A 27,337-nucleotide genomic window follows, 5' to 3' on the forward strand; every position below is an offset into this window, starting at 1 on the left:
AAGCCGTTGCCATGGCAACACATTGTTCGCCACAAAATACAAAGCTGTTTTTAAGGGCCAAGACATGCTTGAAAACTCACAAAACTTTGCATACACGGCAGGTCTTATAGTCTATAATATCATATCAGTGGCTGGCATAAGTGTGGCAGAATGGCTCTACAGCGCCCCCTACAATATTTCAACGAAGCAGCCCCCGCGCCACGTTGAACCTACATATATGAAAATCGGTACACACATGTATCATGCCAGGGCGCACAAATCTACATGTGAGTGACAGAAGCCCTTCGACTGCGCCACACGGCGATGTATGCAAGGGTGCGAGGGCCTGATCATCGCTGCTTGCAGCTTTAATTTCTAATTGACATTGTGGGTGTATGTGATGTGCTGTGTGTAGCTTTGTATTTTGTATGGTATGCTCTGTGTGGGTTTTTTTTTTGTTTGTTTGTTTGTTTTGTTTGTTTGTTTGGGGGGGGGGGAGTTGTTTTTTTTTTTGCTTTTTACTGTTTGTTGTTGTGCTGTTGTATGTTTTTTGTCAGGGACTACAGATGCAAATAAGCTTCAAGCTAACTCTGGTTCAGTACATCTCTAATGTTTCAAACTGCACACTGTCCCATTCAATAAATAAATAAACAAATCAACTCCTTTTCACTTATTTTCATACATACATCTTTTGAAAGGAATAACAATATTATATGAATATATTACATAATATGTATTACAATGTGTCCTCAACAAGTAATAACAAATGTGAAGTGCACATATATTGTTCAAGTGCCATATACAGAACAAGATAAATTACAATATACATGTAAAAAAAAAAAAAACTGTACCATTCACTGAAGGAGAGGCTATAAAACATATTCCACTAAAAAATAGTTTGCCACACAAAATCATTCACTAGCTCATCAGTAATAAGCACTTTTCTCCACTTTTCCCACTTGTTTTCAAAACATCCGTCTTTTGAAACCAATAGCAAAGTAACAACACTGTTTAATCTCTTAACGCTTAAAAAACAACTCACTCACTGAACCTTCAAACAGCAGGAGAGGCTTGGTCAATCTCTGTCTTTGTGTATGTTCATCTATTTGTGTATGTCTTGTCTTTGTGTGTTTACACAACATTAATTGTATGTTCATGTGAGTGTTTGAGAAGGTTAATGTTCATCCTGTCTTGAAGAATCACTTGGTGAGGTGATTGTTGAGCTTCAAAGGTAGTTGGCTTTCCAGATTCTTGTATTCAAGTAGTGATCTTTTGGCATTGAAGAGAACACCTGCATGACTAAAAAGTCTCTCACACACTGCAGATGCTGGGAAACCTGTGTTGATTCTGAGTGACAACTTCTTTATTTGAGGAAAGGAATGCAAAAGATCCATACTTCCTGTGGTCGGACATGCAAGGTCCTTCTCAAGCTCTCCAACGTCCGAGCTTGTCTTTATGGTTGTGAAGAAGTCATCTCAATCAGAGTGGCTATCATTTAGGGCGGCATCATCATCATCCATGCTGATGGTGAGGTACTGTTGATGTAGTCAAGCCCTGTGTAAAAATAAATATATATATTTATATTTAATATATATATATATAAGTACTTTTAGTGTTGAAATCCTTCTGTAACTCACAATTGACAGTACAAGCCATGAAGTCTAACCTATACATAGATTAGTAGTCTAAATGAGAGCCAAATGATCCCCTCTTGAATTAATAAAGATTACTGGCTTTTAAGATGCTCTCCTCTATGGCCCAGTATGTCCTGAACTTTGGCAGGAGAATAGTGGCAGCATTAAGCTCTGGGTCCTTCATGACATCCCCAAAACGCTTCTGGATGCCACATTGTAGGGCCACAAGGGATGCTCGACAGACTTTGCAGGTTGGCCGCAGTCAGCCATCAGTGATATTAGTAAAATAAATTCTAATTGTCACAATAACTTTGTAGCAGGCAGGGACAGACATGAGTTGTTTGCTTTATTACTTTTTAAAAGCACAATATGTAAATGAATGTATTTTGTATTCATTTAACCACCATCTAAGGGCCCAGTCTACAACTACGGTTGTAAGTTAAATAGCACTTAATATACCATTAGAGGTGCAGTTGAGGTGCTACTTGTATTGGGCCATGCATTCAAACATATTTTCAACAGAAAGTGTGATTTTTCATAACATCAAAAATCATTTACCATTCCCCCCCCAACAAGTTACATCTTGATGTTTAATGTTGTCCATACATTCCAGATTGCACTCTCTCCTTTCTCCTTATGGATCTGGACAACTCTTTCTACAGTGAGGTAGAGGGAGCTCCAACATGTGCCACTGGGTCAAATAAACTGTAGTCTGAATTCACGCTCCACAGTTTCAAATGCTATGATGGACCTGCTGGTTTTGTTCCAAAGTGTTTGACATTTTGCAAAAGCAGACTGAGAGAGCCTCTTGTATGTCTCACAGCCAACTTCTGCAGCACTGGCATCAATGGTTGAGACAAGATTCAGGAGATGGCATGCACACCTATGATGCCGTGGCAGTTGATACTCAAGGCCAGTGTCATCATTCAAAATAGCAGAGACATCTTGATACTCCACTTCTTGTAATGGACCTTCATCATCTGGAACATTCTCTCGCCATGAACTCGAAACACCTTTAGGAAGTTTGAGCCATTGTCAGTTGTTTTCCTGGTCACCTTTTTCTTGATTTGGTACTCTGAATGTATTTCCTCTAATGATGCAGCAAGGACATCAAAACTGTGGGAGCCTTTCATACGTCTGCAAGGCAGCAAAGCAGAGCACCTTGCTAAAGAGGGTCTGGTCTATCCAGTGACATGTGACTCCGAAGTAACTGCATTGTCTGGCAGTCCAGCAATCAGTGGTTTTAGCGACATGGCTCACAGAAGTCAACTTCTGACTTTCTTGACATTATTGTGCAGTGAGGTTGTAATGTTTGTACCATGCTCCTGAATGAAGGTAATTTGACCACCAAGCATGGCTGGCTGCCTTCACATATGAAGTTGAGCAAAGCCTTGCCAAAGGTTGCCTGCCATACCCGTGGGACAGACATGGAAAAGCTTTAGCTTGTTGGGGTGAATTTGTTGTTGAAAACAAAAAAATACATCCATATATTAATAATACAATATAATTTTATATTCTGCATTAAAAATAGAATCAACATCACAAAAAAGACAAGTCTCATATTCAAATAGTAGACCCTTCCTATCCTATGTGCTTTGTAAAATTGTGTGCTTGAATACACTGTTCTGAAATGTCCTCATTAACAATGCAAGACATACAGTAATTTTCTCAGTAACTTTGCATTTAGGTTTAATAGGGTATGTGCATATAGTGGGGCAATAGTATTTCTTTTTCAGTGTTTAAATATTCAGACTTTGTTAGTGTTCCTCATTGGGGTGTGTTGGGTGAGGTACCATTTACTAATCTACCACAAGTGAATGTCTGCCATATTGTGTCATAAATAAATTCTAACTGCTAGCACCAAGTGAGATCCAATTCAGTTCAAAATGCTAGCTACCGTGTAGCGGTTAGGAATGTGAATACTGTTGTATACGACAGATTCTCAACCTTGAAGCATATGCTGCTAGGTTAAAAGATGGGTTTGGATTAACTCCAGTAGAAAGATCCTCCTTCATTCTAGTTAAATTTAACTTCTGCAATGATATTGAACCGTAGTCAACTGACTATGGTCATGGAGGGGGTAGGGCCACACCTTTGTTCCATCTGCAGTGCTATTTTTGACTAGTAGGCTATCTTATCTCTTGTAGTCGGACAATTGCTGTCATGTGTGTGAGCTCAGCTGAATATAAAAATCATGAATGTCTAACCCTAACCCAGTAAATGTAGCAAGAGGTGTGTAGCCTAATGTAAAGTAGTAGAAGTACATATATTTTATCACAAATGTACTTGAGTAAGAGTAAAAAGTATTCTGCAAAACAACTACTCTTAGAAGTACAGTTTATTTAAAAATATTACTCAAGTACATGTAATGGAGTACTAACCAACACTGCCACCAAGTGGCCAAAAATTCTGTTATTGCAGATGTTGAGAGTATCTTTTTGTTTTATTTTTTTACTTCGAGTTTATTTGACCTAATTTAATTTATTAATTTACACTACTTTTAAAAACAGATATCACTTTATTATAGTTAAACTCCGTAAAAGTCTATACTTCTTTTTGTGGCACACTCCAAGCTACACTTGGGACTCTGATGCAAATTTATAAACAAAGCAATTATGATGTTTGATGACACAGGGCAAATATCTGTGTATGAATGGATAGAGGACGGTGTCAGTGTTCTGGGAATATAATACATATTCTGAGCAGTAATGTCATAAAATATTGAAGTTCAGATTTTGTCACTCCTCGTAATATTCTTTGTTTCTTCTTGCTTTGGGGGACATAAACGAGTGGTATATCATTGCAGTGGATTCAGTGTGTTAGCTGTGAGATACCACTTGAGCCCCGCTTTTTTTTTGCCTATAATTATTTATATTTTGGCAAATTGCTGCCATTAAAAGTATGCAGAATTAGCTATTAGCAGTTCCTGTTTGCAATGTATCCATGAATGTACAGACAACTATCACTCGATCTCTGGAGTTATAGGGTGGATCTTTTTCTGTCATTTCTAAGTAGATTTATGGATGTTTATTCATGATGAGAGATGATGATATCCTCAAATGCAAGTCATATTGAATCTAAAATATGTGTATCATCTTTGTGTGTTCAGATTTAACCAAGTTATGACACTGGTGTATACTATCAAATCAAATCTGCTTTACCCAATGGCCAAGCTTGCCACAAACCATTTTGCAAATCCATTTTGAGATGACTTCTTGAGAGTGATGAAAATGTTATCCTGCCAAGTACTAAACATAGAAACATGTAGCCTAAGGTTAAAAGGTTAGAAATGCTTTATAAAGCTATGAAGAACCTTTTCCTCATATGGCAGCTTAAATGCTTAAGTCCTACATAAGGACAGAGGGAAAAAGTAAAAATATACTACAAGTACAGTACTCAATGAATATATACTAACTATATATATATATATATATATATATATATATATATATATATATATATATATATATATATATATATATATATATATATAAATATATATATACATACACACACACACACATACACACACACACACACACACATATATACATATATATACTATATATGTATATATGTATATGTGTGTGTGTGTGTGTGTGTGTGTGTGTGTGTGTGTGTGTGTATATATACACACACATATATAAATCATGTATAATGTATAACACAGCAGAACAGCAGGATTGGTGCTGTTGTATTGGTTGAGTTCCTCCTCCACCCCTCCACCCACCCTAGTGCCAGTGCATAGTGGCGGTGTGGTCCACCCTTGGATGACCTCCTGGGGATGTTTATGGACTGAGGGTCCAGGTCATATTCTCAGTGCTGTGTGGGAATCACACGCTCTGTAAGGTCGCCAGCCAGCTGACCATGGAAAACATCTCTGACGTCTGCAAATAAACTCAGGAGGGGGCACAGGAGGGTTGTTGCTGCACTGACACTAAAGATCTGTCTAAAGATCTGCATTCACATGCAAGTACACTCACACACAAGTGTGTCCGTGCCATAGACTACACAGTGCTCCATGGGACTCACTGGATAAATCCGTAAATTTGAATAAAAGGGTCAATTCTGAGTAAATTTACCAGCTATGGTGTTCACAGTTTTGTGTTCCTGATTGCAACAATCAAGCCTTCCATGCTTGAATACTTCCATATAGCAACAACCTATAAGGATCATAGATAATGTGGAATTTAGCACCAGTCAACATCAAAAATTGGTTTCTAAAATACAAAGGCTATTGCAAAACTATTGGAAGAGTAACATTGAGGTTAAAATCATGTAAACTTCTGAATGCAAATGTACTACAGGTACAGCCACATGTTATTTTTCGGTAATGAATGTGATCGTGTCCTGCTACAACAAATTAATGTACAAGGCGATTGTGAAAAATAAGAAAATTTTCCATGGCTGTCCATGATAGTTCCTAAACAAGGCAGGACTCAAGAGTAAGTCAGTCAACAGTTTGTGCTGCAAAAAAATTAAGAAAACTTTTAAAAAATCCTTTGTAAATGGACTGTGCTTGTATAGCACCTTTCTAGTCTCCCAACCACTCAAAGCGCTTTTACACTACGAGTCACATTCACCCATTCACACACATTCATACGCTGAATGGTACGGGGGCTACCATGCAAGGTCCCAACCTGTCCATCAGAGGAAATCTAATCATTCATACACATTCACACACTGATGGCACAACCATCAGGAGCAATTTGGGGTTAAGTATCTTGCTCAAGGACACATCGACATGTGGACTGGAGGAGCCAGGAATCGAACCACTGATCTCTTGATTAGTGGACGACCTGCTCTACCTCCTGAGCCACAGCCACCAAAGGTTGTATCATGTTTTTGAATTTGCTATACGCACCAAGTACATACTGGTACATACTGCTTCTAGGAAAACGCACATCCTCAAATACTTTTCCATGGATATAATATGTCGATATCATTGTTGACTACTTATGGAATTTAGCGAGACTCACTGCGGCAACTTTCCATTCACTTCTTATTTCTGTTACTCTTATGATACAATATACACAACTGTTTGTGGAACTTTGCTTACTTATAAAAGTTAAGTCAACAATGATCATCAAAATCATTATGGAATTAAAATTATTAGTAATTAGGGATGCACTGATCCATTACACCTGATAAGTATAGGTGTGGATACTGACCTAATAAAACAGATCTTGTCTTATCATGTGACCAACCCACACAAAATACTTAGTCACTGTCATTACAAATAATAACAGCACAACATTTGGGATATAGTCTAAAAATCAATTTGTTGTTCAAGAATGAAAAAGAAATGGGAACAGTGTGCATCATTGCAAATATTCCACCCATGGATTGTTGGTGTATGAACGCTTACTGTAAAGTTAAGAAACGATGTGTAGTTACAGTCCCCTGCTGTGACCATAAAAGAATGTTCCAGTTAGCTTCATACAGATATTGAACTGAAAGAGAAAAAGGAGCACTTTTCATTGATTGGCAGTTGGAATTGGTCGTTTCTCTGACTTTAGGTATCAGAGAACAGAAATTGGGGAAGAAAAAGTGTGAATCTGCACATCTCTATTAACAATCATAAACTTCTTCACCTCAATTATTTCGTCCCCTCTAGTGGCCTAAAATGTGTGGAACACTTATTTTGGGACAAGGAAAAATGCCTCCCAAAACTTGAATATTTTACCAATGTAAAAGTTACATATTCAACAAAAGACTGAAATTTCCTGGCATTTCTAAGCTAATATCTTATCAATGCATCAGTGACAAAATAATCTATGAGTTTATAATAAAAAGTTGCACAAAAATTAACCACTGCTACATGCTTTTGTTGATAATGTTGTGTTGTGAGTTTATAAAACCTGTCGGCTATTGTCTCTATGACTGGTGGGGCTTCTAACATGGCTACTAGAGAACACATTACATTACCTGGAACCCCTCTGTAAACACACGTATAAACACATACACACACACACACACACACGCATATAGTCTATTTGTACACCCACACGGGCCATGTGAAGGTCACCTGGATGGTTCACAAAGTGAGAGGCTCAGAGCTGCAAAGGACCTTCTAGGTTACTTTATTATTAGCATCCAAGCTAATCACTCGGGAACAGAAAACGTGGAGGTGTCTATACCAGCAGCCAAGCCAAGCTATTTGCCCCGGTTGATTTTGCCATTACGGCATGGCCTGTATCTGACCCATCCACTGAACGCTGGTGCAAGAAAAGGCTTCCATTTATATCCAGCAGCTCCACATGATGGCTGGGAAACACAGCAAGGATGGGAATCTGATACAGGAGTGACATGCTTCTCTTGGCAGGCCAACAAAACCGATAGCTGAGGGAGGGCAACACGATAGGAAGCCAGAGTCAGGAACCCCTGTCAGTCTGACAGAACTACATCCCCCACCACATACACATGCATACAAAGAACTATGGTACCACCATACTCCTTGTATTCCCTCTGAACCCTTGCCCACTCATGCGAGGAACTTTTCACTGACCAGTATACTGCCTCACACTCCGTTCACCTTTATGTGATATTCATTGCCAGGCCTCACCTGTTATGTGGGTATCACAGTGGACGTGACGAACTGTTGTGCCAGTGGAAATAGTGTTCTTGTAATAGTGAAATAGTGTTTTTGAACCATGCTGTATGATGTATGAGGAACAGTGACCTTCCTGACGAGCTGTCACGAGCTTGACTGCAGCAGATTTGTTTGCAGATGTTTCCGCGCTGGCAGGATCCAAGAGGGAAGACAGCTGACCCAGGTCCTCCTCTTTACTGTGTAGTTCAGCAGCAGTTAGCAGTTTGAGTTGATTCATGATATAAAAACATGATGACAGCATCCCCAATATGTCCTGACTGATCAAAAGCTCTGCAAGCTTAGACCGATATTTCAGGGTGCCAGGATCATTAACAATCACATCATCCAGCTCTGAATATATATATATATATATGTATATCACAAATATAAATGCAGTTTGCGTGATTATGGACTTGCAGTAGCTTTACATGCTCTACCATCTAATGGCCTAAACAGTGCACAGTGTTAACTTAGGAGAAGACTCGGGAACCTGAAAAACTAGTACCTCCAAATTAATTACTGTGATTCATTTAGACATACAGGCTTGTTACATACCAAGTTAAGTAATCTTACCAGCATTACTATTGTTTGTTTCGTTTTGTTAGAGGAAATTTATCAAATTTTAGCAGTTCAGCTACAAAAAAAAGTCTTGTTTCTAGTTTGATTACAGTGCACAAAGTTTCTAGTTTCTACAACAGGTTTCAAAAGTCCAAGGAGTGAAACAGGCTTTCACCCTAAACCCCACATGTAACAATATTCTCTTTAAATCGATTTGACTTGACTTGAGGGTCAACATCTCCAAAAGGTTATAAAGTGCATTCTGTAAATCACTAAATAAAGAGAGAAGTTGGCTAGATGAACTGTTCGACTTTGTTTATGTGCAGACCTGACTCCAGATTGAACTGTCAATCATCAGACCTGCAGAGAGGCTTTATAATCAGTGTTTCTCCTGCTCTGTTTGCTTACTGAAATGTTGCTGCCCTCTAATCACTGTGAAATGTTATATTTAGCTCTGTATCTGTCTGTTTTTTGTTTGCTGGCCTGACTCCACCTGTGTACACTTGCTCTCAGATATCATAGCTTAATAGAGGTTGTATGTGATGCTGTATTGTCATAATTCTTTTTAACCAGGGGCAGATCTACATGTTGGGCAGAGATTTAACCAAGAGATCCTTTCTCATCTTGACTACTGTAGGTAAGTGCGGCTGGATTGGCTTTTTATAGAAACTGAGAAGGAATTGCAGAAGAGACTTCATCACCAACTTTAGCAAAAAAATTTGCAGACTTGGCAGGAGGAAGAGATGGAAAGGGAGAGCAGAGTGAGAGGCAGGAGAGACTGGAAAGAGAGGAAGTGAGAGAAAGAAGAGGGAGATGGAGAAGAATAGAATGTGAAGGATGAAGAACTGAGTGAGAAAGATGAAACAGAAGAAGAAGAAATTTTTGACTTACTTTTTGGATAAAATATATTTCATGGCTAAATGAAAAGAACAAAATAATTTATTGATGTAGCATATGTTAGCATTTGATCCTGTACTTGCATAATGTTGAATGTTACATTTTAATAGAAGACCATTTTGTCCTCTTGGCTTTTATTTTGAAGTTTTTACACCTCACTTCCGCTTCCTGTCTGTCCACCGCGCTACTGTCTGTCCCAAATGAGGAATGAAAAAAGGAATTTGCAAAAACCAAAATTGCACTTGAATTTGGTTTTCTCGTTTTTCGTTTGGAAACAAAAAAGGAATCACATGATTTTGTTTTTCATTTTTGGTTTCTAATGAAAAAAATTAGGAAACCATGTGACTTCCGTTTTTGGTTTCAAACGCAAAAATGAATTGGCTGACTGCACGCAGACCTGTTCATTCTTCAATCCAAAAAGGAATAATGATAAAAGGAACTGGCAAAAAACAAAAATGCACCGTTTCTGATTGGTTTTTCATTATTTGATTCTGACACCAAAAACACTTTCCCATTTTTGGTTTTGAAACAAATAACAAATTTACATTTTTTTCGTTTTTGAATTACAAATGAATTATAGATTATCCGAAGATACCTGGACCTGCATGCAAATGTTTGCATGCTGCTACTCTTTGCTAAGGAGAAAGTAGGAGCTTAGTGAATCTGCGTATTTTGCCAACCAGGATGTCAGAATTTAGAGTCATATACACCAGCACACCCAAATTTTTCACAGTTCATTTTAATTTTCACACTCATATGCAGTGAAATGCTGCATTGTAGGCTGTCATAACAGAGAACAGCTTTGCAACACTAGCAGACTGAGGTAGATACAAAACAATACAGTAATGAAAGGACCTGTGTTTGATCGACTTTATTTTAGTCTGTACCTATCCATTAAAATACACCCAAATCAGCCCAGACAGTGATCCTTAGGATCAGCTCGGGACATCTCTTATCTATAAAATGTATGTACGTATGTCCCTTTTCTTAAACTAGTTTCCTCTTTTTCCATGTAATCTTTTCATTTGTGCATTTTCATTCAAGCTTTTCCATTTTGTTTAATGTAAATTTTTGCTTTAATTATAAATGAAATTACAAAAATATCCCCATATTTCCCATTTCCTTTCTCAGTTTAACTTTTTCCACCTTTCAGCTTCACCTTCCATTTTTAAATTGCGATTTCAAGGTCACATTCACTTGTGTGTGTAATTTCTTTTTTACTTTTAAAAAAATCCTACTGTAATTAGGCCTTGTAACATTCCAAGCAAAAGTATTGTCTATTTTCTTTGATCATTTCTATATTGCCTGTCTATTTTAATGACCTTTTGTGTGTATATCAACACAAGTCTCCAGATGCAAAGGCACATTACCCATCTCTCAGCTACAAGTTTATTGATCATGTAGGCAGTGGCTGAACTGTCCATGGCCTGAGGTTAGTTCAGGGATGTCCTGTCTCATAAATCAAACATGCTTCATTTCCTTCTTATTAGGGGCAATTAGTGGCCCAGGCTCAGAGAGGCCATACTTGTTGCCAGGGACAGCGGGAGGATAGATGTGCATCTCATGTTGATCCAGAGGGACTAATGCCTCTCATTAACATTGAGACCTGTTTGTTCCACAGGAGAGCACTGCCAAAGTACACAGTGATGTAGCAACAGGTGGAACAGAGAGCTGTACTAAAATGGAAAAGGAGAATCAGATTCAATAATGGGAATCAAGAGCATGGAATGAAGCCCCATTGTTTCAGGAACCTCTTTAAAAGCAGTAATTTTAGAATGAACCTGGATAATTTAGCTTAGGAAGATGTTTAATTGTTTCCAAAAGGTAGCCTCTGTCATAACACCATATTGTCCTGAATGTAAGACAACCCCGATTGTTAGACAAACCCTTCTTCCAACACATATTTTTAGAAACACACTTTAAATAAGAAACATTTTAAATAAAACAGCAGCTGCCATGTGTAACATATTTGCATGTATTGTTATGTAAAAATACAGTAAACAATTAAAATCAAGCAACAAATATTTCAAACTCTAGTCAAGTGAACTTTCTACAGTAGTTTTTTCCACACTCAGTATTTTGAGCACCCTATCATGACTTACTGTGACAGTAATTCTTAAGTAATTCTTGGGTGTTTGTCTGATGATTTGTTTTTGAAGTGAAGACAATGTGAGACATTTTCCACTTCACTCAGCCATCAAACACTGCTGTACGTTAAACTGGTCTAACTAAACAATTTTAGGGCTGTTGAAATCTAATGGACACACTACAAACAGACTTGAGGACACTCAGGTTCATGCTGTTGAACTGTTACTCATTCAATGGTGTTGTAAAAACACAAAAAGTCTTCAAATACAATATGACCCCTATTTTATCAAATGTAATGTAATAAAATATAATGTAATATATATATACACACACACACACACACACACACACACACACACACATATATATATATATATATATATATATATATATATATATATATATATATATATATATACATATATAAAATAGAAGTATGAAGTGGTAAATTTAAAGGTGCGTATCTTCCTTGATGACCTGTCAGGGATAATTGTCAGATGAATAGTCACAAACAACCATTAAGCATACCAACTACCACGACCATACCAACATAACAACAAAAATGTCTACGGCTAGCAGCTCTGTGACGCTGTGTTAAAGGACAGTAGGGCTTCCAGCTAAGTATCAATGTCAGCATGCTATCATGCTTATGTAAAAGTGCTGATGTTTAGCAAGTATGCTTACATGTTTATTGTTTACTAGGATCCTCATCTGCCGTGGCAACAACGAATGAACTACAAACTATTATTTGGTGTCCATTAAAATAAAATACATATAATCAATGTTTGCACTGACACTATATACAGTAAACACTATAGTTACATTACCATTGCATCCAACAACATTAAGATACAACAATTTAAACAATAACAATATCAGTTCATCTGGTCTGACAACGTCTGGTAATACCATCACTGCTTGGTGTAAAATCACCATCCAGACTCCTCTTGTTTGTGGTGGTGGAATGAGCTACCCAGCTCCACACAGTCTGCTGACTCCCTTGGTGCATTCAAGACGCACCTGAAAACTCAGCTCTACTACACCCACCAACTGTCTCGCCACGCAGAAGGAAGTGTGCATCTACTCATGGCTGGTGGGTGGAGATCAGTAGAAAGAAAATAGTTCCTACATGAAACTGCTCACAACAAGGTCTGTGGATTATCTTGAGTAAATGAGTCAAGATTTCTGGATATCTCCAATATCTCCAAAACTTGGCAACTCACACCAAAATGATCTAGATGGATATATAACACTACAGGTAATGCTGACCATAAACCAAATGACTTTTCAAATGATTTCACTGTCGCAGACAAATTTTCAATGTCAGAATAAAATCATGGGAGTTTTGCTATAGTTGCAGCCCGCTCCCGTCATCTTGCTGATTTGGTATGATGTGGTCAAAAAAACGTCCGAGCTGTCTCAAGTCAGTCTTTTTCTCATCTTGACATTCCAATGAAATCAAACATGTTTAATATTATCGTAAGTCTTTACTCTTGGCTCATGAACATTGTAAACAACCAATAGGTGCGCTCTCCCCAGCACCAAACAGGAAGCAGAAAACCAGGTAGTTACGGCTGAAAAAAATCCTCAAATACCGTCACACACACATATGATAGATGGTAATTTAACAGTTATGAGTTGGTGTTTAATTCGGCATGTCAACTCATCTGATCTACCAATCAGAAACAGTTCACCTCCAATTCCCACGGTCTTCTTCCACTAAAATAGCGCAGATAACCAACAGAGGTTGGGAATGAGCAGAGGCAACAAAATGTAAAGTTTGTACAGAAATACAGTTTATCTTTATGGATTATATTGATGCCAAATTGACAAGAAGATTGTCGACATATGATGCCTTTAATCTTGTGTTTCTAGAGTTATGTGATTTTGTGGACACATAAGGAATTGTAAATGTCATGTTTCTTAAAGGGAGTTTGGCATAATGTTTTCCCTGGAGTGTGCAGGGAGCTTCAGTTTAATTCAAACTGCTAATATGTGTATTTTTTAACATTTTGTCACCACTACAGAATCACTGGGTAACTGCTAAAGTATGATAAGGTTGGCTGACGTTGACTGCTGTTAGTTATTGGTTTGATTAATGGTTTACAGCCTAATAATGTGTGCTTGTATTGATTATTAATGGTGGCTGATCAGGCTAATTATCGGCTAATTTTACTCAGTTTCTAATGGCAGTATGCAGTAAATGGTTGTCCTTTGTGTGTGTGTTTTTAAACTACTTTCCTAATTAAACATGATGTGCTTGATGGTGTTATTAATGACTCCCGATGAAACTTGAAAGTGTAACATTCTCATTGCCCTTTAGCTTCCCATTTTTATTCATTCAAAAAAACTAATATTTCTCTATATAATATGACCTCTTTCTGTCAGCTGCTGTGTGTCTGCAGTTTATTTACTGGTTTTCCACAGATGATTTCAGATCAGTTGGAGAAGTTAAAATTGTGACTTTCTGCCTTTGTATAATTATCCAGGCTGCTGCTGTTTCTACTGTATTTCATGCAGTTTGTGAGGTTTCCAAACAGAAATCCTCCAACATCCAGCAGCTGAAAGTGCTGTGTCCAGTTAATGGTTGAGAGTGGTTTCTATGGGCAGCTGTATAAACTGTGTAGCTGTTTTAATGTTGTGAAAATACCTCGTTTTCCCATGCATCCTGGAAAACCAGGAGGTTTTTTCCAAGTACAGGGTGACACTTTTTGAAATGTGAGAAACATTAACCCCCCCAAAATTTTATTTGTAAAAAAAAAAAAAAAAAAAAAAAAAAGTTGTTAAATGTAGTGTCTGTTGTTTCTCTTCACAGTTGTTGTTCTTCACTTATAACTGAATTAATTAATTAACGTTTTATTTTTGGCTGTTTTTTCAAAATAAACCACTGCACACACAAGGGCAGTTGTGGAACAAAGTAGTGCACTGACTGACTGATCAACATTGCCATCCTAAGAGCCACACGACTATTGTGGTTAAAAAGTGGATAAACACTGTGCTGCACCTACATGTGCAGTCACATATAAATGTGAGCTAAGAAGCTTCACTCATCTCGTCATGTCTGCCCCATGACAGTGTAAAATGTGAGCTGTATTGTAAAGTCTTTGTTTTCATAACTTTAGTTTTACAGAGCCATCAATCTCATACAGATTCTCTCAACACAGTGTCCCCACTTTATTGTGCGAGCTTGTCCTCACATTACAGAAGACACAGAGGTTCATTTGCACAACCAGTCTGCAGTGGTTTGTAGCCAGGAGGATCCTGCATTGCTACATCATCATCAGGGGGAGTTGAGAGAACCGCTGACATGGTTTGGTAACCAGACCTGGCATCCAGCAGTCACAGTGGGTGGTACAGCCATCAGCACTTTTAACCCATATTTCACCAATGTTATGTAATACAGCAAGGAGTGAGAAAGCCAAGCTAAATTTTGACTGTCTGTGGCTGTCTGTGATTATCTGTGTGGTCCACATGGCCTCTAACCAGAGAGTGTGACAGGATGGGGATGTCTCGGTAAACAGGGATCAGTCTCATGGTGAAGGATCAAAGGCAATAGGCTATGGGTTTAGCCACAGCCTGGAAAATGTAGCAGGATGTAGGCATGAACCAAATGGTTTGAGAACTCATTCATCAAGAAAAACACAGTCATGTTGGTGACTTGGTGTATTTTGACCAATGTTTAACAAGGACATTAAAGTAATGATGATGCTGGATTTATGCCTGGCACAAAGGATCATTGCAGCTGTAACGGCAGTTTTGATTTATAGTTTAGCATTACATTTCACTTATTGGTATCACCATACCAACATTGTCCAGATCAAATGTGTTGTACATTATTGGATAAAATTGTGCTTTAATTATATTCCCCACAGTAACTGCTTACAGTCTTAATTTACTTTGTGATAGAGAGCATGCTGGGAAGGTTTGCCTTGTCTCATTAGGAGACCTTGCAGTGAGCAGAGAGTTTGCAGTATAAATGTCTTTGTTGGGTTTGTGTTCGTGAAAATGAGAAGATATCATCTTTTTTTTTTTCCATCGGCTTCATGGTGTCTTCATTCTCAACAAATTCCACTTGCATCAGAAACTTTTAGGAGAAAATGCAAGCAGTCCAAGCTGATCAAAGCTCTTGTTGTCTCCACGTGGTATCTCTGTAGGTGCCGTACACCTGGCATTAAAGTCGACATAAAGATGTTTTTACTGTTCCTGTTCTGTGTAGAATGATGTTTGTTTTCACTCCCTCAATGAAGGAGGAAAGTTCCTCTGTGCTCACTTGAAATCTAAGTGTATCTATGAAGCATGATTTGTGATGTAACTTACACAAGCCTGCACATACACTGAGAACGGACTCAGCTCCCGGCTGAGCACTGCGGTGAGAGGGTCTCCTTCTGGCAACTACGTATTGCTGGGAGGAATTCGCTGATTGTTCTGTGTATGCACTAAATAGCAGAGTATCTAGCCTTCTTGGAGTCTCTGGGTGGGGCGCAGCTTGTTGACTCCATGGTTCTATTTCCCAATTCACTGATTTTCACATTAAATGATTGGTAATACAATTATCCTCTTTCATATGGGACACATCTGATTTTTGAGGAAACTGAGGTCTGTGGTTGTGATTATTGATTCTGATTTTTTGCGTATGATGGACCTTCAAAGATTATACACAAATACTCTCCATAAAGCGGGATTGGAGGCCTTACAATATTATTTTTGTTCAAGGGAACAGCAGTTACCATCTGTGGAGTTACTTCTAAAAATGTCTGAAATACTTTTTACAGAACGTTATTTCAGGTCTGAGAAAAACATTTTTTCTACAGAGACAGGGTGTCTCAATGGGCAGTCCTTTCAGTCCTAACTATGCCAACTTGTTTATGGGAAAGCTTGAAGTGGATCATGTTTATAATAACAATCCTTATTCTTCTCGTGTGAAGTGTTGGTATAGATATATTGATGACTTGTTTTTTGTTTTCACTGGTACACCACAGGAAGTAGAAGCATTTAAGGGATATCTTAACTCTGGATTGCCCACTATTACTATTACTATATCACTATATTACTATTACTATTACTTCTGCACTAGAGGCAAGTAGAGAATCAGTATCTTTTTTGGATGTGAAAGTAAAAAAATCTGAGTTTTTATAGACTACACTCCCTTACAAAAAGACAGATAGAAATAACTACTTACATTACTCAAGTTATCATCCACACAGCCTGAAAAGGAGCTTGCCCTATAGTCAACTGTTAAGAATAAGAAGAACTTGTAGCTCTGAGGAAGAGTGTGAGACACAGGCAACCCGTGTGCCCGGTTCCGAGGAAAGAATTATGACCAAAAAATCTTAGATATATGTTTGTCTATGGTTTGTGAAAACAATAGAGACAGCCTTCTAGTACCTAATCCTCCTCCTCTTAAACAACAGTCTCAGACCTTGTCTTGTCTTCTTTCTCACCTATTTCTCAGTCTGTCAAAAATATTATCAGAAAACGTTGGCATATTCTGTCTAATGACCCCATTGTTGGCTGAGAGATTGTTAACCCTCCAATATTCGCTACCAAACGATCAAATAATTTGAGGGACAAACTTGTGAAGACAGATCTCTTTGTTAGGCATACACATTTTTTAAGTTCTCTCTCCCCGGGAATTTTTCCTTGTTCAAACTGTGTGAATTATAATGCTATGATTAAGGGGGACTAGGTTTTACATCCCCACACAAGTAGAAAAATTAAAGTCAGGGGTAGAATCACATTTATATAATAATTTTACCATAATTTACCCATTAAAATGTCCTTGTGTGTTTTGCTATGAAGGCAATACAAAAAGAGAATTTAGAATTAGGATTTTATAAGTGTAGTATCAAAAATAGGGATGAGAGGTCTCCTGTAGCCAGAGCCTTTAATTCTGCAGGCCATGGAGTTTGGAGTCTATGCTTCATGGGTATCATGATTAGGTCACTGTGGAGGGGAGGTGATAGAGAGAGGAAGTGGCTTAAACAAAGTATTGCTGTTGTCATGTTTTTTATGATTATATGTATAATTTATGTATATGCATTTGTATGTTCTATGGAGGTTTTCCACATGATTGGTCTTCATATTTGCATACATACATTTTTTTATTGTAAGTGTGTAAATCTAGCAGTCACTTATCTGACTGTTACAATCACAATATATGATATATTTAGTAAATCTATCAGTCACTTAATTTGCTGTTACAATCACATGTGTAATATATTGAGTAGATCCATCAGTCACTCATCTGGCTCTTGTAATAACAGAATGCGTTATATTTTCTCTTATTAATTTTTTCTAATAGGAAAATTACTATTTTTCTTACTAATATTTTTCTAACTAATATTTGTCTCTTGGAGATGGTTGTTTGTATTTGTGTACATTCACTTGTAGGCTATTTTTATGGAGATTTTGCACATGATGAGGTTACTTATATAGACCCACATACATGCTAATTTTATTGTTAGTGTGTAAATCAGTCGGTCACTATGTGGTTGTTGCAATCACATAATGTGATATATCTCCTCAGATGGCTTAAATTGTCTTAATTATTATTTTTCTTACTAGTACTTTTTTTTTGACGATCGCTGTTTGGATGATTTTGTTGGGCCTCATACGGCATATGCATGAGACAAAAACAGGCCTGCATGCAGTCACAAAGCCTAATAACAAAGAAAGACGCCAACTCCACAGCCCCACCGAGGAGCCACTGCTGTGAACCCATTGACAGGAACCGCCCAAGGAACCTTGCCAGATCCGAAAGACGGACTAAAATGCTCCCTTAAGTGACACAAGTAAGAGGCTTAAGTCTGGGCAGAGATAGGTTACTAAAATGTGAGTTATTTTCAGCTTTATTGCTGTTGTTGTGAAGCTAACCGACCATGAGTCCAGTTGTTTTGTGTTAGCTTGCCATCATGTGTTAGACTGTGGGTTGCATTTTATTCGTTGAAGTCAGACCACAGCCAGCGAAAAAGAGCATTCCCATGCTACGTCTCTACCTCACCTGCATGTACACACCTGTACATTTTGATGCTCACACACTCTATTCTATAGTCAGACACGTGCTGCTAGGCAACGCAGACGCTCAGCTTTGTCCGACGCCATTTTGGTGATCAGAGGCATGTGTTTAATCATAGCCTCTGTTCAAATCTTGCTGTCAATCCTGTTGACCAGAACTCTCACGTGACATAATCCCACATGGGGTACTTTCCTTAGTGTAGCTGTATGATAGATGTTTTTTAATTGAAGCATTATTGATTTATAATTGATATGATATTGATGCTAATGTTTATAAACTGCATATAGAGAGAAGTTTCCTGTGATTGTTTGTATACATACCGTGATAACAGCTTTGTGACGGGGTCAGTACTTGAATTCAAACCTTCACTGTTCATGCTGTAATGTTAATATCTCTCAGATGTTGACATTCTTAGATGAACACCCCTTCCTGAGACAATATCCACTGTTTGGTTGTTGGTCCCTGACCTCAGGGTGGTGCCCTGTTATTATTAATTCATATTAATAATTTTACTGACTTTTAATAATTAATAATTATCTTTGATAATTATTACTTATTCCCAATAATTAAACCTGCTCCTAGCTGAGTCCCAACAATTTGTATCAGCTGGTTGTAATTATCAGCAGGTTCCTAGCTGCTGTTTAATAGGGATCGCACCCTCAATTGTTTCAGTAATGCTGAATAAAGCCTACGTCGAAATGCATTGGTTTTTTTGTTGGGTTTTTTTTGCTGTGTGCATCATTAAAAAAGTTATATACACTTATTTGTAAGTGCTCACGACTTCATTTGTTATTTTTGTGATTTTAGGGTCAGCATTACTCTCTAAAGACTCAGCAACAATGCAACAATGGAGAAACCTGGAGGGGGTTGACTGGGAGGAATTGCCTGCCTGATCTGAACCCAAGTGGTACTTTGTTATTGGACTCCTATGCTAATCATGGATTGGTCATAATAAGCACCATGTTTGAGCCTAAGCTAGTTCACAAGTGTACCTGGTACCAGAACACCTTAAGCTGAAGATTGATGATTGGATTTGTAGATGTATCATCAGATCTGCAGCCGCATGTCTTGGATACTTGGGTGAAGAGAGAAGCAGAGCTCTTAGCTGTTAACCACCTAGTGGTGAGTTGGTTTAGGTGGAAGAGGAGTCTGCCAGACAGACCTGGTAAACCCAAACGTGTAGTTAGGCTGAACTGGAAATGTCTGGCATAGGCCCTTGTCTGTGAGGTCTTCAATTCAGTATGGAATCTGAGTGGACCATGATTCGAGATTCAATATTCAAGATTTAGTTTTTCATTTTCTTGTGTATTTGCATACACAAAAAAACAAAGTGCTGTTCCTCTTAGCCCACAGCAGTGCAACAACAATAGAAAGGATAAAGATATACTGTATATCTAAAAATTCCCTTTAAAGAATGATAAAAACATAGAAATCCCAAGAGAAAACAAAAACAAAAAAGAACAAGCAGTTAGCAGCACAGTGTATTTATTTATAAAGTGCATTTAGGGAGAAAGGTACATGTCTCAGTTCGATGTAGACAGCTCTTGCATGTCAACGAGTGACTGATGGGGGAGTTATATCATACATTTTGCTGTCCAGAGAACATTAGGCAGCATGATTGTTGGAACTGCTGGTTGTATGGGTTAACAATTAACCTAGCTTGCACTCTTCTGCGCTTGCCCCGCTTTCGATGTTTCCTCTCATAGCAGTATGAGAGGAAACATCACAGACCAAATGTGCTCAGCTGATTTAGCTCCAAGCCAGTATTTCTCATAACAAGTGCATAGTTGGAACTAGGAGAGGCCGCCACAAACATCAGTCGTGCCGCCATCATACTTGTTCATGGAGAGAGAGAGAGAATACCCCCAACAAGGGCCCTTTAATTTCTCTTCTTGTCTTCACAAAATAACTCTTCTGTTAGCTTCGTCAGTGCAGTTTCTCCTTTGGAACGTTGGCAACAGTGGCATATTATGGGCTTCAATTGTCCAGGCAGCTGCTAGGGGTTGTGGCCAGAAGGTCGTCATTGCCTGCTGTGGAAGCAGCTGAAGAACCTGCTCATGGACACTGGTGATGAAGGACGCCACCAAGATTAAAGAGGATGCTTTTTGGGCTTGGCTTAGCTCACACTGTTTTCAGCAGGGGAGAAAAACTGGTAGAAGGAAAACTTTTAGGATTTCCTAAACCCAACTGACATCCAGTATAGGCAGAGTTTGACGAAGTGATTCTGCTGGCTTCTTCAGAAGAACATGCAGTTGGGATAAAAATCAGCAAATCCAGGTCTGAGGCCATGATTGTCTGCCAGAAAATGGTGGACTGCTCCCTCTGGGTTGGGAGTGAGTTGCTGTCCTAAGTGGAGGAGTTCAAATATCCCTGGGTCTTGTTCACAAGTGAGGGTAAGATGCAGTGTGAGATTGACAGGCAGGTCTGCAGCATCAGTGGTAATACGGATGTTGTACTGGATTGATCATTGGGTTTCAGTTTACCAGTTGGTCTACTTTCCAGTTCACACCTATGGTCATAAGCTTCGGGTTGTGAAGGAAAGAATGAGATTGCAGATACAAGCTGAAATGAGTGTCCTCCTTAGGGTGTCTGGGCTCAGCCTTAGAGATAGGGTGAGAAGGGAGCTTATAGTAAAGCCACTATTCCTTTGCGTCAAAAGCTAAGGTGGTTTGGATATCTGGTTAGGATGCTCCTGGACACTTCCCTTTAGAGGTGTTCTGGGGCATGTCCAACTGGCAGGAGACTAGTTGAGCCTGATGTCACACTTAGGTTTTGACGAAAGTGTGTCATCAGGCAGACCCAGAACACGCTGGAGGGATTACATAAGTCATCTAGCCTGGGAACGCTTTGGGATCCCCCTGGAGGAGCTTGAGGAAGAGAGATGGATGCCTTACTCAGTCTGCTGCCACTGCGACCCAGTCCCAGATAAGTGGCAGAAATTGGATGGTTGGATGTCCTCTGTATGTATAGGCACAGATTCATGGGTGACTGGGCACACACAGGGAATTGTTAGCACCCACAGGGAAATTATACTGTGAGATGACCATATCAGGAAACTAGGACATAGATGCGAAGCAGAGTTTTATCTGTGAGCTCAACTTGCATTCATTCCTATATTAAACTTTATCGGAGTCCTGACAGTCCACTTTCAGTGGTCAGTGTTCTATAGTTGTATAGGTCTGGTGGGCCACCAGGCAAAGGAGAACCCCTTCCAAAGCAAAAAAAAAGTTTTTTTAATGCTAGTAATAACACCAAATTAGGACGCAATGACATCACCTAGAAAAGAGCAACAGGGAGAGAAATTCGGGACTTTTACCCTTGAGACACTGTAGGCTTCAAGTTTCCACAATACATTCATTCGGAATCAATAGCATTTGGGAGCCTCTGTGCAGCACTATTCCAAAACGTGAGTCAACCTCTGTGTCATTGCCTGGGAAACTCTTAGTAGCGTAGCTCCTTTTAAGGAATAGGGCAGTGTTTAATATGTGTGTGTGGCTTGTGAGTGGTTGAGTGAGAGCGAGCAGCAGAAAAGTGACGGTGAATGCTCGCGGAGCAGAGGAAAAGGTTAGCAGTAAGTTGTCAATCTGGCAGTAAATGTACAGTACAGACTACAGTGTGTAAATGCTGCAACTTGTCAAGACCAAGAAAAGTCACATCTGTTGTTCAGCTCCAAAGTTAGCAACAATAGATGAATAGAATGCTAAACAGAGAAATAAAGAACAGAGAAATGTGTGGCTGCTGAGTCTCCTGAGTTTTATACTGCAAATGTTTCCTGGACTATCTGGAAAACACTAAGCAAGTTGTGGATTTTGCAGCTATTACAAAAGATGATCTCGACAGGATTCTCCATGAATTTTATGGTTCAATTAGAAATAATCAGGGTCAGTACTACTCCATTACTAGCTATGTCGGGTTGAGAGCTGGCATTAACTGCTTTATTATTAACGACGTTCTCTTAGTCAGGCATGGTGTATCATGCAAGACTCTGAGTTCACTATGTCAAATAATGTCTTTAGTGGACGCATAAAGTTTCTCAGGAGAGCAGGCCATGACAACACTGAACGTCATCCCGCAATCTCTGAAGAGAACCTGACAATACTGAGGAACTCAGAGGCAATGAACCCAAACACACCATGGGGCCTGGTGAATAAAGTGTGGTTCAACATCCGGCTACATTTCGGGAGGAGAGGAAAAGAGGGTCTGAGGAAACTTACACCACAATCTTTCATAATAAAATGAGATTCAACAGGTGAGTTAATCAAAGCGCAACATCAAAGAGGCTAAAAGACTTGTGAAGTCTGGCATAATAGCAAAACAAAATAATAATAATGGTGTTCTGAAGAAACATGGTCAAACTTGCCTGATTCCTGTTCTATTTCTACCTCAAGGTACCAAATATGTGACACTCACTTTCAACGAGGAAACAAAAAACCACAAAAACCATCATGAAAGGGATCGCCAGAGCAGAAGAGGGGCTATGTTTGAAGACCCCGGAAATTAACTTTGCCCAGTTTCATCATTTGAAAAGTACTTATCTAAAATTCCTCAAGAGGCTAAAGCTTTTTACCTCCATCCAAAAAGAGGAGAAAAATTAGGGGAAGTGTGGTAGTCTTTGGAGCCAAAGGGTTTAAATTACCCGGGTTCTATGCTCACACGTATCTGTAAAGGCACATCAGTGATTTACACAAATCACAGTATCAGGAGCACTACCATCCAGAAACTGGCCGAGGGCAGACTGGAAGTGAGGGAAATCATGTCCATAAGTCAGAGAGCTCCCTATACAGCTACTGGGCACCTTCTCTGGATAACAGAACATGGTGGAGCAACATGCTGTGTGCCAGTCATGGAAACATCAGGCCCTTGGAGGACAGCGCCTCAAACAGCTCTATGGCATCACATGCTAAACTGCAGAGATCCAGCATGGACTTTATTGACAGCTGTTTCAGCAACTGTACTTTTAATGCCAATATGCAATTCAATATCTAAAAATAGCCCCAAATGTATCAGCACCCATTGTACCTCTGAAAGTTATTATTATGTGTGTTTGTGTTTGTTTGTGTGTGTATTAGATTTCCAACACAGCTTAATTAAGAAATGTATAAAATAAGCTAAATGGTATATGGAAAAACTCTTGCCACAATTCTGAAAATATATAATATGTAAATGAATATTTAAGAGCACACTGGAAGTAAACATTTAGTAAACTATCTGAAACAATTTTTTTGTTCTTTATTTCAAAGGTAGTTAATAACCTGAAAAGCCATCAGCTGTGCCAGTGAGTCGGTGACATGGCGCTACAGGTTTAATGTATATGAAGTTTGCGGATGTAGTAACTAAATCTGTCCATGGAAAAAAAAAATTTTTCAGCGGATATCTTAGCTGCAACAAGATTGAGCTAGCAAAACAGTTTTGTGTTTATATGTGTGGTATTTATTCAGTTTGGAAAAATCCCACGATCTCTAGAAAGCATTAGCTGAAGTTGGCTGGCTGACTCAACAGGGACTAAACATTGTGTCTGTTGCTATGTTGTTACTAAGGGCTTGCCTACTTGTTGGATTAGTAAACTAGGTTCCATTACATGGGAGTCTACTGGCGTAACTGATTGTTTTCCAGGTATTAGTCATATCCCATGTATTTCTATGGAAACGGGGATAACACAAGCAAAAAAAAAAAAATTTTTAGAGTGAACTGCCCCACAATATGAATACATTTTGTTTATATACAGTACTGTGCAAAAGTTTTAGGCACCCTAGATGTTTAGATTCTTATCCATTATGCAGTACCATCAGGGAGGTGTCTGATCAGTCCCAAATTTATTCATGACATGACAATGACCCCAAGCATACAGCTAGAGTCATAAACAACTATTTTCAGCAATAAAAAGAATGATGAGTCCTGCAACAGATGGTATGGTATGGCCCCCATACCATACCATCTTTCTCCAGGATGGTTACAACAACCTACCTGCAAGTTACCATGAAAAACTGTGTTAAAGTGTACCGATGAGAACTGCTGCTGTTTTAAAGGCAAAGCTGCTCACAGCAAATATTGATTTCATTTAGGTTTCTACTGTTTACTCAACTTTGTAAGAAGTTAACTGATAAATTAAAACAATTTATAGCAATATTTTTGTAAGCATTCTCACTTCACTTTTAGTGCCTAAAACTTTTGCACAATACTGTATTTTTATTTTGTTAGTAAATGTTGTAAAATCGCAATATTATACTCGAGGTTGTGCTTTACCTTAATTATTGGCACTTCAGTGATGCGGTCAGGAACGAGGCGCTTGTTGTCGTGCCAACAATGCCGGTAAAGCACACCCTCTTGTGTAATATTGCTTAATTACGCATGTCCCTGAGCCTCTCTAATGGTTTCCCATGATGATATGTACAATGTCCAATAGTGTTTTGTCTGTATGCATCTGTTGTGCCAAGGAGGTTTGATTCAGACAGTTTCAAAGATTCAAAGGCAATTTCAGTGTTTCAGTTTCAGTGTTTTCAGTTTAGAGCTGCACTGTTTCTGAAGTGTGGCATCGTCATGATGTCTCTGTGCTGTCAGTGTTCATTCTGATTACTAAAGTGCTCGGTCATTTTCATAGATTAGTGTAAATATTTTCAGCTATACAGTATCTAACAGCCCCTGGGAAATACAGGCCTGTGCCTGTATGCACATGCTAGTAATGTGAGTTTTAGACATGTTACTACAAAATGGACATAATGCATTTTACAGTGCTAAATTTGGTCATATAATGTGAAATAGTGCACTTAGCAAACTAAAATAACTTATGTTGTGTCTGAGCCGACCATGTCGAGCCAACTGTATGACTTATATACATATATATATATATATTCTGTTCCTTTCCAGGTGCATATATTTATTGTGTAAATTTGCTAGTTCCTGAGATATATGCCTGTGTGTGCTGGGTGTAAGCTGACTGTGGTTAGCCAACTGTATGACATTTATTCTGTTCCCATCCTGACAATAAATGGCAGCAAAGAAATAGACACAGGCCTCCCGTCCATTATTCCTCCACCCAGCCCAACACAATGCAGAGTCAAGGCCTAACTAGCCAATGTCATTGTTGTCTGGCTGTGAAAAGAGCCAAAAAGAAAGACAAATAACTGTTGAAATTGTGATGACAAGGAGCCACACTTCTTTGCTTAATTATCTAACTTATTCCACTCTGTTGTGAAAATATGACCATAATTGATGTCAGTTATAGGCCACTGTAAGTCATGTTGATGTTGCAGCAATTCCCTGGCCAACAGAGGTCCATAAAACTCAAAAATGTCTTCATGCTCCTGGAGGTGTCCACGGCGTCTCACAGTCACAATTCAGAAGAGGCTCCCAGTGCCCCAGGCTAAAATAAGAGTGGCTATAATGGCAACCGTGTAGTTAAATCTATATCGGTGAAGCTGTATTTGCGTGGGCGGCATATTTTATAACAAGGAATGTGAAAGCATGGATTTGAGGAAAAATGCCGTTTGCGCCTGGGGGAACCATAATGATAGGTCCACCGGCTGGAAGATGTGAACACTGTCATCCACGTTGCACGCCAACCTCAGGGACATGGCCTGCCAAATGCTCGGTTGGATAAATGCTGGCGATGTCACTTTACTTTGTTGTAACAAGCTTTTTTGCATGCAATTACAGGCATGCTGAATGAGTTTGCTCAGCATTAAGGGAGCAGTTTTAGGGCCTTACAGCACTCAGTTAACTGACTGTCCCTGTGTCCCTCCTCTTAGACTATTTTCAGGTTGGAAATGGCCTTTTTCCACATCAAGTGTGACAAACGACCTTGAAGCAACAGGTCTGCGTGCAAGAGAGGCAAAGGGTTGAAAATATATTGTGTATATGCTAGTATGGCCCATAATGTGCTGTGGTTGAAGAAGCTTGTTTCCTGTGTCTTTTATTCTGTCAAGCTGAGGGATTTTTGCACCAACATCTGGCTGTAAATAGCTGCTTATTCTTCCTTGATAGACATTTCAATTCTTTTGCTATAGAGAAGTATTTTCTGCCTCTATAAATTATTGAGCTACATGTTTTTCCACTGGTCACATTCTTAGTTTTTATTTTTTGAAATTTTGCCATAAAATGTAATTATATGAGCTTGACCAGATCTGTCAGATGACTCATGGTCCCTGTGGATCAGTGTCTATTCCCAATGTTTCCTCTTAAATAAGTGAGTACATCAAACATCATTGTTAGGGAGTTGACTAAATCGTTAAATGCTGTAATATGTTATTCCTTTGATTTTGGTGAAGTTATGTCTGTTTATTGTGCAGAAATTCCTTTGTTTTGTATTACCTGTAATGCAATGAACAGAACATAGAATGCATCCCTGTTGCTGTTGAAGAGGTACAACTACCTGTATTAATTTTGCAAGCAGTAAATACCAAAACCTTTACATTTTCTTTTTACAATGAAGTGTTATGTTAATGTACTGCACAAAGGTTGAAGGGGAGGTAGTAGGGGTGGATGGTGGGCATACAAAGCAAAGGACTATGAAGCCGGGGGGTTTATGCCCTGTATTCTACATGTGAATAGGTTTAGAAATACAAAACGCTTTGGTTC

The 27,337-nt window shown here is 38.8% G+C and overlaps 1 long non-coding RNA gene across 2 annotated transcripts; it reads left to right on the forward strand.

The window, feature by feature from the left end:
* The first annotated feature begins 9,237 nt into the window (after positions 1–9,237).
* LOC137191992 (uncharacterized) lies at positions 9,238–25,767 on the forward strand. Of its 2 annotated transcripts, XR_010930483.1 has the most exons (4): positions 9,238–9,400; positions 18,439–18,539; positions 19,571–23,012; positions 23,152–25,767. It is a non-coding gene; the product is annotated as an uncharacterized lncRNA (long non-coding RNA). The 2 variants fall into 2 exon arrangements; XR_010930482.1 differs by lacking the exon at positions 9,238–9,400 and having other exon boundaries at positions 12,199–18,539.
* The last annotated feature ends 1,570 nt before the right edge of the window (positions 25,768–27,337 follow it).

This window comes from Thunnus thynnus, chromosome 10 (genome assembly GCF_963924715.1).
Source record: "Thunnus thynnus chromosome 10, fThuThy2.1, whole genome shotgun sequence".
Classification (NCBI taxonomy): Eukaryota; Metazoa; Chordata; class Actinopteri; order Scombriformes; family Scombridae; genus Thunnus; species Thunnus thynnus.